Below are 12,772 nucleotides of genomic sequence, written 5' to 3' on the forward strand. Positions count from 1 at the left end.
TTTTTTTTTTTTTTTTTTTTTTGTAAAAAACGTGGATCATATGTCGAGATCGTCCATAAAGAAGAACTCGTAGTTATAATTGAGAAGAAGAACGTTAATGCACAGCCACACACACTCACACACACATCCACCACATAAAGCTGCATCATTTTCTTTTTGTAATAATCTCATTTTCCAGACAAGTCCGCATATACGTATGATATTTCGAGAAAGCTATTGCGTTCGTTTTCGAGATTCCATTTTAATGACGTACATATATACACACATACGTACATACATACGTACATACATACATACATACATACATACATACATACATACATACGTACGTACGTACATCATACATACCGTAGCGGTGAATTTCAAAATTCCCGCCACGCGTCGCCGACGTCGATGGCTCCTAGCCGAATCTCACGAACGACGGCGCGTGCATTTTTATAAAAAGATCTTTATGAATACCGTTTTATCGTTTATCTCTATTTATATAATATTTCAAATAATAAAAAAGAAGAAAAAAAAGAAAAAAAAAGGAACGATGATCCTCGTGAAAAAAAAAAATAATCTCTCTCGACGTGATATCCTCCAGCGACAAAAATGATCTTGACATTCGTCCACGATGACAGGGTTCGTATATTCTTCCTTCCGTCCCGTAGAGAATATTATCTAGTAAAAGAAGATGGCAAGAATATCGTAGAAAGAAAAAGAAAAAAAAAAGAAAAGAAGAAAAAGAAGAAGAAGAAGAAAAGGAAGAGAAAAAGAGTCAATCGTGGAACAAGTGGCGTATGTACTTGTTACGTACGAAGGCGGGAAATTTAAACGGTCGACATTACATCGTTCGTATCGTTCGAAGAAGGAACATCGTGTTAATAAATTGTTAACGCGAGGGATGAAGAGAATGAAAGAGAAAGAGAGAGAGAGAGAGAGAAAGAGGAAAAGGGATAATCTATCTTTCTAAACGTCGGCGAACTTAACGAACGATCTACAATCATCGGATTAGAGTCTCCGTAAAACGTAAAACGAGAATTTAATACCGAACAAATTTCAACAAAATTTTCCACGAACTTGTCAAATTTCTAATTCCCATTTGACTGATTTAACCCTTTAAGAACGACACAGAATACGATTCGATAAATATATATATATATATACATATTGTCATCTTTATCGATAATCTAATTGTAAGCTACAATACCAACAGACGTGATATTTTCTGTCTCTGTTTGATAAAAGCAATAATGGCGTAGCCTTTGGTGTCGCTGTACGATGCCAGTCGGTTTTAAAGGGTTAAACGATTTTTCTTGATGCGAGTTCGTTTCGATCGTCGTGAAGTCATGCGTTGTAGATTTAAAGGGAGAAAAGAAAAAAACTAAAGAAAAAAAAAAATACAAAAAAGAAAAAAAGAAAACAAAAAAAAAGAAACAAAAACAAAAAAGAAGAAGAAAAAAAAAAGAAAGGAAAATGGTTATCGAAGAGAAAGAGGGGAAAGGGTTTTGATAAAGGGTAGGATAGGGAAGGAGGGTAGAGGGAGAAAGAGGGAGAGAGAGAGAGAAAGGAGAAGGGCGTGTAACGAGTGAGAGAAATAAAATTATTTTTATGCGATTTTGAGGCACGCGCACACGCACACACATACACGCACACGAACGCACGTACGCACGCATACACACATACAACACGTAAACACACACCGTCAGATCTTTCACGGGATTGTACGTTTTATGTGTGATGATGGTGGGTAGCGGCGGTGGTGATGGCGATGGTGATGATGGTGGGTGGTAGTGGTGATGGTGGTGATGGTGGTGGTGTTGATAATTATGGTGACGACGTGACAGTATAAGAAAATAAAAAAAAGCAGCTCATTAGCTCATCGTAGGCCTAACTAAAGAAGAGAAAAGTATTTATGTACTGTCTAAACTACTATCTAATTATTCGGGCGAGAGTGCTAACAGCTCGAACAAGTAAGCTTGAACAAACGTGCAAGAGACAAAAGAGATAGAATGGTTGTGATTGTGAGTAAATGAGTGAGAATGCGTGAGAGAAAATATAACATACTCAAATTACTCGAGAAATTAATTACTCCGATGTGGGTTACAACGATCAACAAAACTGATGACTACATTATATAGAAGAAAGAAAAAAAAAAAAGAAGTAGACAAGGAGAGAAAGAGAGAACGAAGGGATGAAAAAAGACGTAGGGAAAGTATGCGAGAAAGTAGACAAGGACGGTGATAGGATGGGAGGAAGGGAGGGTGGAGAACTGCAACATACACAGAAATAAAGAAAAAAAAAGAAATGAATGATTGGATGAGAGAGAAAAAAAGAGAGAAAGAGAGAGAGAGAAAGGAAAAGAGAGAAAGAGAGAGAGAGAGAGAGAGAGAGAAAGAGAGAGACAATGAGTAACAAGGTAAAAAAAAGATAATCTATAATCTTCTGTACATGTTTTGATTATTCTAATTATTAATTATCGTAACTTATAATAACTATGAATTAATTAAATTAATTAATATCTATAAAACTATATTTAAACGACAAAAAAATGTGGTAGCTAGTCTGTCAATGGGTGTATAAATATTTAATTACGATAACTCTATAGTGATACTATACAGAACAAGATGAATACTTGAAACGGAGAGAATCGTAAAGAGAGATAGAGAAAAAGAGAGAGAAAGAGAGAGAGAGAGAAAGAGAGAGAGATTGAATGCATAAACGGACGCCGTACGAATGTGGAATGAAACAATACGAACGAACGAGTTTTGCAATGAGAAACGAATGAATGAAACACAAACACACACACACACACACAACATACAGCATACACGGAGGATGCATATACATATACACATAGAGAAAGAAAGAGAGAGAGAGAGAGACAGAGACAAACAAGATACGGTACGAAATATAAATATAATTATAAAATAACGAAAAGAAAGCGAAGTACAACGGATAGTTTCTTCTTCGACTTTTCGTGGTAGTCGAGTCGACTGATCTGTGCTTTTGCGAATTAGCGGGGTGGGCTTTTTGTTCGAGAGAAACTTCATATTATACAATGAAGTAGTAAGACAGAAAGAGAAAGAGAAAGAGAAATAGAAATAGAAACATCGGGAAAGAAATCAGGAAAAATGAATTTACATGCGCACATAGACACGCGCACACGACAAAATCTTAACGTCGCGGGTATTTTTTTCTTTTCTTGTTTTTCTTCTTTTTTTTTTTTTTATTTCTTTCTTTTGTACCTCTTTCATATTATTTTAATAATATTTCGAGAAATAAAATCAATCGATAAAGAGAATAATATAATTCGTGGATTTGTGAAGTTAAGATCGGTCGTGACGAATTTTAAAAATGTTCTGCCATGATTCGCGCGATTATTTTCCACGAAGACGAGATATAAAAAAAAAAAAATGTGAGAGAATAGAGAAAAAAATAAAAAAATTAATAATAAAAAAGAAAAAAAAAACTGATAAAAAGGAGCAAAAAATATATATATAAAAAAAAAGAAAAAGAAAAGAGAGAAAAGAAAAAAAGAAAAAAAAAAACCTACGGAGAAATGCAAATGCATTGTCGTCCGTCGTTGTTCTACTGGATTAATTCGCGTTTCATCGAGCCAAGTGCCAAAATGGAAAAAGAAATTTAGATCAAATATTTGAAAGAATGAGCAGAATTGAACCAGACCGGATCTGATCGGATCGGACTAGATCCAATTGGAATGTACTGGTCTCAGAATTTTTCGAAGTTCATACAGAAGCGAAATACAAAGGGCCACAATTATTTTCAATTTTGATTAATTCAAAAAACGATTCCAACAAATCGTTCATTTTCGTTCGAAATTATCTTCAATGTTTTCTTCGGGGAAAATCGATGTCTAACGATTGATTGATCGATTGATTGATTGAGTTCTTTTTTCTTATTTTTTCTTTTTCCCCCGGGAATAGAATATTCAGGATTGAGAGAAAGAAGAAAAAAAGAAAAGTGATTTTCCGACGGGAACAGAATGAATTTAGGTGCTTATTAATCTACGTTAGAATGAAAAGAGAAGGCGAGGTAATCACATCGAACAGACGGACGCTAAAGAATTGTGTTTTTCAAACGGAACATTCCAAACGATCGCGAACGAAATTTTGGCAGTGATGCAAGGGGGAAATTGTTTTCCGCGATCCTGTTAATAGATTAGAATATATAATAGAACGAAGGAAATGAGAGATGGAAAATGAAAAAAAAAAATGCACAAAAAGAGAAGCAAGAATGAGAAAGAGTTAAAGAGAGAGGGGGAGAGAGAGAGAGAGAGAGAGAGAGAGAGAGAGGAAGAGAAAGAATATTTTTCGAGCGGATTTTCGTACAGATAGATCACTCTGGTCTCCGTAATCGATTTGTCGATAGAAGCCGCTAATTAGGCGAGAACGCGCACACATTCCTACACATTCCACTTTAACGCCATTTAACCCTCGATCGTACAAAACTTGCGATAGATCATATATATACATATGTATGTATATATATATATGTGTGTGTGTATATATATGTATATATATATACATATATTTACATATATACATAATACATATAAATATATAAATACATACGCACCTATTTAATTTTCAAACGAAAGAAAAAAATAAAAAAGAAAAGAGATGGATTTTCAAAACACACATATATATATATATATGATATATGTATATGTGTGTGTGTAGGTATATATATATATATGATCGGTTTTCATAGCTCTATACATTAATAAGAAAGTCTGAAAGAACTGTAATACGTTAAAAAGATAGAAAGAGAAAGAATGAAAGAAAAAGAAAGATAGCGAGAAAGATAATGAATGAGAGATACAAAGAAAGAAAGAATGTGTGATAGAAGGAAAAAAAAGATAATTGTACTCGAGCGTTTTTATACATAGCCGATGTTAAGCAATTATAAACGAGAGGAAGCATGCGAAGGGCGCATAACTCGAACGTGAGACATCGCGTTGTATGGGTTTTTTTAATTTCGATGGGACAACATGGATTTCGCTCGACGTATAAAACGTTTATTAAATATCAATGGTGTTCACAAACGATACGACAAAATGATTTCAGTGGGACGCTTTATTAAAGATAGGGGCGAGAGAATGGAAAGTAGGAAAAAAAAAAATTAGAAGAAGAAAATGAAAAAGAATAAAAAAAAAAAAAAAAATATATAAAAGAAAGTTCCGATGATAAGACGCGACGATCGTGGAAAGTTAAAATTAAACGTCCTCGATCATCGCGACGTGATGAACCATAATTATTGTAATACCAACGATTGTACGTATCGTTACGATATTATTATTAACAAAAAATATGGACAAAAAATCAAGAGACATAAAAAGAGATAGAAGATGTGGGAGATCACGGGGGGGAGGGGAGGAATAACATTCTACGTGTAAGTGTTCACAAGGTGGAATTATCACAGGCCAATGCAGTGCAATACTTTTACCGTTTTCGATATTTCTCTTATTACTTGAAGTGGTATCTAAAGAGAGAAACAGTGAGAAAGAGAGAGCGAGAGAGAGAGAGAAAGAGAGAGAGAGAAAGAGAGAGAGAGAAAGAGAGAGAGAGAGAGAGAGAGAGAGAGAGTAATAACGCGAAGCAAACGTGTAAGTAGCGTAAAACGCGACGAAATAATTTTATAGGGAATAAAAAAAAAGAAACAAATAAGATTAAAAAAAAAACGCGAGGGAATGAGATTAGTGAGATGAATTCTTACAAAATGCGATCCGTGTGCGTACTTCGGCTCGATTCCTTAAAATAGTTTTAAAAGTAAGAATTTCATTTCGTTTCGTTTCTTTTTGTGTCGCGTCATTTCGTTTCTAAATTTCAAACCGCAAAAATCGACTTGCTATAAAAATTTGCACCGTTCAGAAATTTAACGTCCGATAAAGAAGTAGAGTGAACAGTACAGGGAAATACGAAGATTATAAATTTGATCAATAGAGTAAAATCATAATTTAATCTTCTTTTTCTTTTTCTTTTTTTTTTTTTTTTTTTTTTATATATATAAAACAGAAGTGTACGAAAAATAAGGATTTTCGTTTTATATAAAGAGGAGTTGGGTCGAAGCGACTGATGATTCCGTAAAATACGGATGTGGTTAAGAACAAAGTTTTCATGTAATAAAATAATAATATTAATAATAATAATATTAAATAAATAAATAATAAATATATAATGATAACGATAACAATAACGATAATAATAATTTTGAGAAAAAATTATACTCGACAAAAAGGAAATAAACGGAGCATGTACTATATCACGATTTTTGCATCAATGTTCACCCGACTGACGAATAAAAATAAACGAGGAGAAAAAAAAACAAAAAGAAAGGAGAGAGAGAGAGAGAGAGAGAGAGAGAGAGAGAGAGATTGAAAGAGAAAAAGAGAAACAGGGAAAGAAACCTCGACGACGTGAGAAAATATCTTTTCGGAGTTTGACCGCCAATTAACGTGGTGCTTTGTCGTGTATTTTTAGCGTGGAAAACAATGATGATTGACAACTGCGGTGTAATATCATGAATATGTAATTAACAATGTGATACGCGATATGTATAATATGTACGAGATATATATTGGTATTATTATTATAATATGCCAAGCGTAAATGGGGAAGAAAAAAAAAACGAAAAAGAAGATTAATTCTCGAACCAATATTCGGTAAGAACACACGTCGGGCATTCGTCGAATCGAAAGAAATAATTTTGTCGTTGAGAATGAATTGAAAATAATAGTAAATAAATGGAAAAAGAATTAAAAAGAATTTTTAAAAAATTTTTCTTTTCTCTTTTTATAGAATTCCATCATTTTTCGATAAAATTTTTCTTTTCCTGGCGTATTTGCCAGATGAAAAAATTAAAATTTCCTTTCTCAATTATCGCTTCATCGTGAGTTTATTTATTTGGAGATTTTTTATTTCGAGCGACGACTTTATTTCACTCGTTAGACGAACTTTCCCGGCTTTGTGTTAATTTTAATTAACTTAGAGATGAAAATAAAAGAAAAAATAAAAAAAAAAAGAGAGAGAGAGAGAGAGAGAGGAAGAAAAGAATAAAAAGGGGTAATTCATTTTGGTGCGTTTTAGCGCTGTAAATGAAATCAAAATAATCGGAACGACGAAGTCGTTCAAGCGTTTCGGTTCCCTCAAATATTATCAAATAAGGATCACCGATGAGACATTGTGTAATCTTAAAACACTTAACGATATTGAATCTTTCTATGACATTATTTTTTCCTTCGGTCTTCGTACGAAATTAAGTTCTTTCTTTTTCTTTTTCTCTCTTTTTGTTTCTTTTTTTTTTTTTAATTATCTTTTTTTTTCCTTTTGTAAAATAAAAAAGTGAAAAAAGACAAGGTAATTCATCCTTCAACAATAATGAAAAAAAAATTCAAAAATATCGTTACAACTTTTCAGATTGCACTTACATTTTCATCCGTTTGATCTCAAGGATAAAAAAGTAAAAAAATAAAAAATAGAAAAACCGTGATACAAAAGTTTAGAAATTTACCGACATGAAGTACATACATACATATACGTACGTACATACATAATATTATGTATATACTATGCAAACTAAATTCGCATTTTTGCACTCCGCGAGTGTGTGCCGAGAAAGAGAGAAAGAAAGAAAAAGAAAAAAAAATTCTTTAAATCAAATACCAGCCATAGTCGAATCGAAGGGAATACTCTATAGAAGAAAAAGAATAAGAACATACGTTCGCGTTTATTCGATCTTATACGATCGAGTATGTCCTAATATGCGTGTTGATTAGATACGATGAGAAGAAGAAGAATAAAACATGGATTATAATAGAGTAATGTATTTTATGACGGGTTTATAACGGTATTAATAGCGGATATTTTGCTGATAACTGATGATAAGTGCGGTATTAAACAACCGAAAGAAATAAAAAAATAAATAAATAAAAAATAAAGAAAAATCAGTACATATGATAACTATAATAAAAGATTAACGATTATGATGATAGGCATTTTACCGAGACGTGATGTTATTCAGAAGAGATAGAGCAGGGGAAGAGTGTGAGAGAGAGAGAGAGAGAGAGAGAGAGAGAGAGAGAGATATGTTCCATCAAAAGATAGCTGATGCGTTTTTCGTACGTACGAAAGAAAAAGAAAGAAAAGGATAATCAATCGATCAATTAATTACTCTGTTTCTCTCGAGGCTCACGCTTTCGTTCGCGAAACAAATCGAACGATTTTGTAGATTCGATAGAAAAGGATAGTGAAATGATAGAAAGAGTGGAGAGGAAGATGAGGAGAGGAGGAGAAGGAAGAAGGAAGAGGAGGGAAACTCGGAAAGGCTTAACATTGTTAATCGAATGAAAGACTGAATAGGTCGGCTGTCCCTTTCGTCTCGTTTAAAAAAAAGTGTTTGTAACGAAGAAAAAAAACAGAAACAAATATTAATACTAATATTAATATACTAATACTAATATTAATAATGATACTAATAATAATATTAATAATAATAAACGTCGAATTCTAAAAGCGCAACGAGAAAAGTCCCGATCGGCCGCAACAGGCAAAGACGCTTTTAACAAAAAGAAAAAAAAAAAAAAAAAAAAGAAGAAGAAAAAAGACTACTTAAGATTCCTCTTTTTCTTGGGACGAATCTCATTTCTTGCCCGATGCTTCCAATTTTATCGAAAGAAGATAAAAAATGATATAGGAAAAAAAAGTAAAGGGAGAAGTTCTCTTTTACTAAGTCTAGGTGAACGTTGGAAACGCGGAAAATGAGGTTATGTTAATTGCAAACGGACTTCCCCTCCGCTCCGAATAATAATAATAATAATTATTATTATGAAATAAAAATAAAATAAAATAAAATAAAATAATAATAATAGTAATAATAATAATAATGATAATGATTATGATACTGATAACAAACGAATCATCGAAAGGAAGAAAAACATGCGTATTTCGAGGGTTGCACAAAAAATCATTGTGTGATATATAACATTGACAACGTGCGTATATATATACATATATGTATGTATGCATTTATATATATATATATACACACACATATATACACATACAAACATACACATACAGAGACAGACACCGTACTATAGTTGATAGAACTGAGAAAGCGTATACATTCCTTATTTGCACAATTTTGCACATGGCAACACAATGGCGATGGCTCGTAAAAGTGAGTCAATCGAATAATTTGAATGTCAAGATGAATGAATGCGTGTGAAAAAAAGAGTAAGTGAAATAGAGAGAGAGAGAGTGAGAGAGAAAGAGAGAGAGAGAGAGAGAGAAAGGGAGAGTGCGTGTGTGAAAGTGAGAGTGAGAACGAAAGAAAAAAAAAGAGAAAGAATTAGTAAAGTATCGATGAATATCATCGATCGTTTGCGTGTGGTTCGAATCGATCTTCGATAATTGTTTGAACGATAAGGACGCATCGGACGTGTACGATAATTGTTTATAATAGTCGGATTTGTAATGTACTCATATATTCGATTGAAATATAATATTATGACGAGATCGGATTCGAAGAAAAGGTTCATCATCGTTTCTCACAAATACATTAATAAATATTGCATACATACATGCATACGTACGTACAACATGTGTTTCTCTCGAAACATACTTACTACATTATCATACAGTATCATATAATCAGGAGAAATGGACGGTCGGGGAGATTCCATCGAGCCGTCCAAAAAATCGCGATCTTTATCACTAGCGATAGTAGTATGTACTTAATTCTTGTTGCGAGTGATACTCACGACAAATCGATCGAAGAATCGATCGTTCGATCGATCGAAGGATAGATCGTTCGATCGATCGATCGATCGGTCGATTATGAATAGCGAAACGAAAGGGAAATGGGAAAGGGGTAGAGGAAGGTGTTAAACTAAAGGGAGGAAGGGGAGGGGAGAGGAGCAACATTTATTTCTTGCTGTGAGTTGTCTCTGAAGAAAAGAAAAGAAAAGAAAAAAAAAGAAAAAGGAAACTAAAAATAACAATAAAAATAAAAAAGAACAAGAAATGAACAAAATATATATATATGTATGTGTATATATATATATATATATATATATATATATATATATATATAAAATCAAAGCCCTAACAAAAGAAGAAAAAGAAAGGAAAAAAACTAGTTACGCATGAGCACGCCGCTGCTTCTTCGAAAGATTGATTTCGCTCGAAGACCGCGAAGATCATCGAAAGAAAACGATTTATATATTGATCCACCGCGAATGCTCAGACTCTCGTAATCGGAGTAACGATGTATATAGGATCGATTCTCCGAATCTAGCGCACGAAGCTTCCTCCGTATACATTTATAATCGTACTTTTAACCGTTTTTAAGAGATTTCCATTGTGTATGTGAACGGCGATTAAGATAGGACGGATCCGTATATTTCTCGTTGCAAATCACGCGAATTGTCGATCTATGGGATTAGAAAAAAAAAAAAGATATTGGATAGAGATAAACAGAGAGAGAGAGGGAGAGAGAGAAGATGGATCGGCTGCTATGTATTCGCGCGAGAAAGGAGAAAGATCTTTCCGTTTTGTAAGAGATACATACATCGCAAACAGAAACGATGATCATGTGACTCGTTACCGCAATTGGTTATAAGTCATCTGACCGTCGTGAAAATGCATAAAACTAGATTGATCAAACGATATATTTTAATCGGTGGTGTAAATTTTCTGTGCTATATAGATATTGTGCGCGCGCTCGTGTATAATAATGCTCAACGCGATGCACGTACATACACACATAGAAACATACATATACATATACAGACAAATAGCAAACTGCAGACTGCAGACAGCAGACAGACAGACAGACAGACAGACAGACAGACAACAAGCAAACAAACACATTCATACAAGTAAACGCAAAAAGTGACACACAACATGCATACACGAGAAACACGCACGATTACTTATTAAGGAGCGCATAGGAACTGGCAAAGAATGCATACACGATATATACAAATACGCGCTGCAAAGTGACAAAAAGATAAAAAAAAAAGAAGAAGAAGAAGAAAAGAAGTAGACACGAAGGAACACACGCAGAGACAGACAGGCGACACACATACGGTATTTTACATTTCTCAAAACACGTGCGCGCCATTACATTGTTGATACAAATTGCGATCCATGATTATTAATATTTATGATATAATTATTATCTTGCATTGTCTAGTCATACGTTATTATTGTATAACTAATGATATTAATTATTAATTAACCTGTACTATCTAGTCGCATTATGTGTTGCATAAAAAAATGATGAAAATTCCAAACGCAAAAAAAAGTGACAGTAAGAAAGAAAGAGAGAGAGAGAGAGAAAGAGAGAGAGAGAGAGAGAGAAAGAGAGAATGAGAGTGAGAAAGAGAGAAAGAGAGAGAAAGAGACTGAATGAAAGAGAGAACGAACGAACGAAAGTGTGAGAGATACGAATCGATAGTGATTATAAAACTACGATCATTATGATCGCGATGATGGTAACGAGCAGCAGTAACAAAGTAAGCACATGTTCCCAAAAAAAAAATGAAAAAAAAAATGAAGTAATAATGAAAATTTGATAAGAATGTGAGAGAGAATGAAAAGGAATGCGAGAGAACGAGAGGAAACGAAAAGAAAGGAAAAAGAATCAAGTAGAGGTACTCCCCCACAGTTGTATGTCGCTCCGTTAATTTAAAAGAAAAAAAGAAAAAAAAAACAGAAAAAAACAAACAAGCAAACAAATAAACAAACAAACAAACAAACAAACAAACAAAGCAGAAAAAGAATTAAAAAAGTCGTTGATTACAAAGCGATCGATCCGTTCGATTTGATGTAAAATTGTAAATTATCGATAAATTGAAAGCGATCCGAATGCTGCTCAGATATGTGACCATCCGTCAATATGGCGATTCCCAAGTAAACACATATATATTTTCAACATCTTTTGTAATACGTATAATTCATATGATATATATATATGTGTGTATGTGTACACATATATATATATATCACATGCCGCATATATAACATGTGATTCATATGTCACATATACCAAATTTCGATTATCTCGAACGAAATTCGATTATCTGGATGATGCGATGCTGGGTCCATAAATGTTATTCGCAAAGTATGTTCCGCAGTACAGATAGTTTTCGTAAAAATGAGCAGATTGTAAAACGAACAATGTGTTTTCGCTTTGGAGACGATAGATATATGTATCAAAGGATCTGTTCGTAAATTGAAAGCGCGAGAGTGTATGAATGCGTTCGTAACACATACTGTTACACATTCATTGTGAATATTGTATACGAGCAAGAGAGAGAGAGAGAGAGAGAGAGAGAGAGAGAAAGAAAGATCAATTAAAAAGTTAACTTTTCGTAAACACCGAACGAATTAAAAGTTTGTTATCTGTTAACGAGCTGTTCGTTTTCAATATGGATACGATGGAAAAAAAGTTCTGAACCTGATGTGGACACAGCATAAGATATCCTTGCAAACGTGTGCTACATGGGAATACGCCATTATTTAATAATACAAGAGATTTCTTAGGAATCACGTATTATTTAAGCTTCACTCGCGTGGCTACGTCAATCCTTTTTTCCGAAAATAACATTATATATATATATATATGTATTATGTTATATATAAATGACATTATATATATATATATATACACGTATATACGTACACATGTATGTACATACATACGTTCATACGTACACGTGTATGTAAATGTAAAAAATAATGAGTTCTCAATTAACGAATTT

This window comes from Vespula pensylvanica, chromosome 6, assembly GCF_014466175.1.
Source record: "Vespula pensylvanica isolate Volc-1 chromosome 6, ASM1446617v1, whole genome shotgun sequence".
NCBI classification, from domain to species: Eukaryota; Metazoa; Arthropoda; class Insecta; order Hymenoptera; family Vespidae; genus Vespula; species Vespula pensylvanica.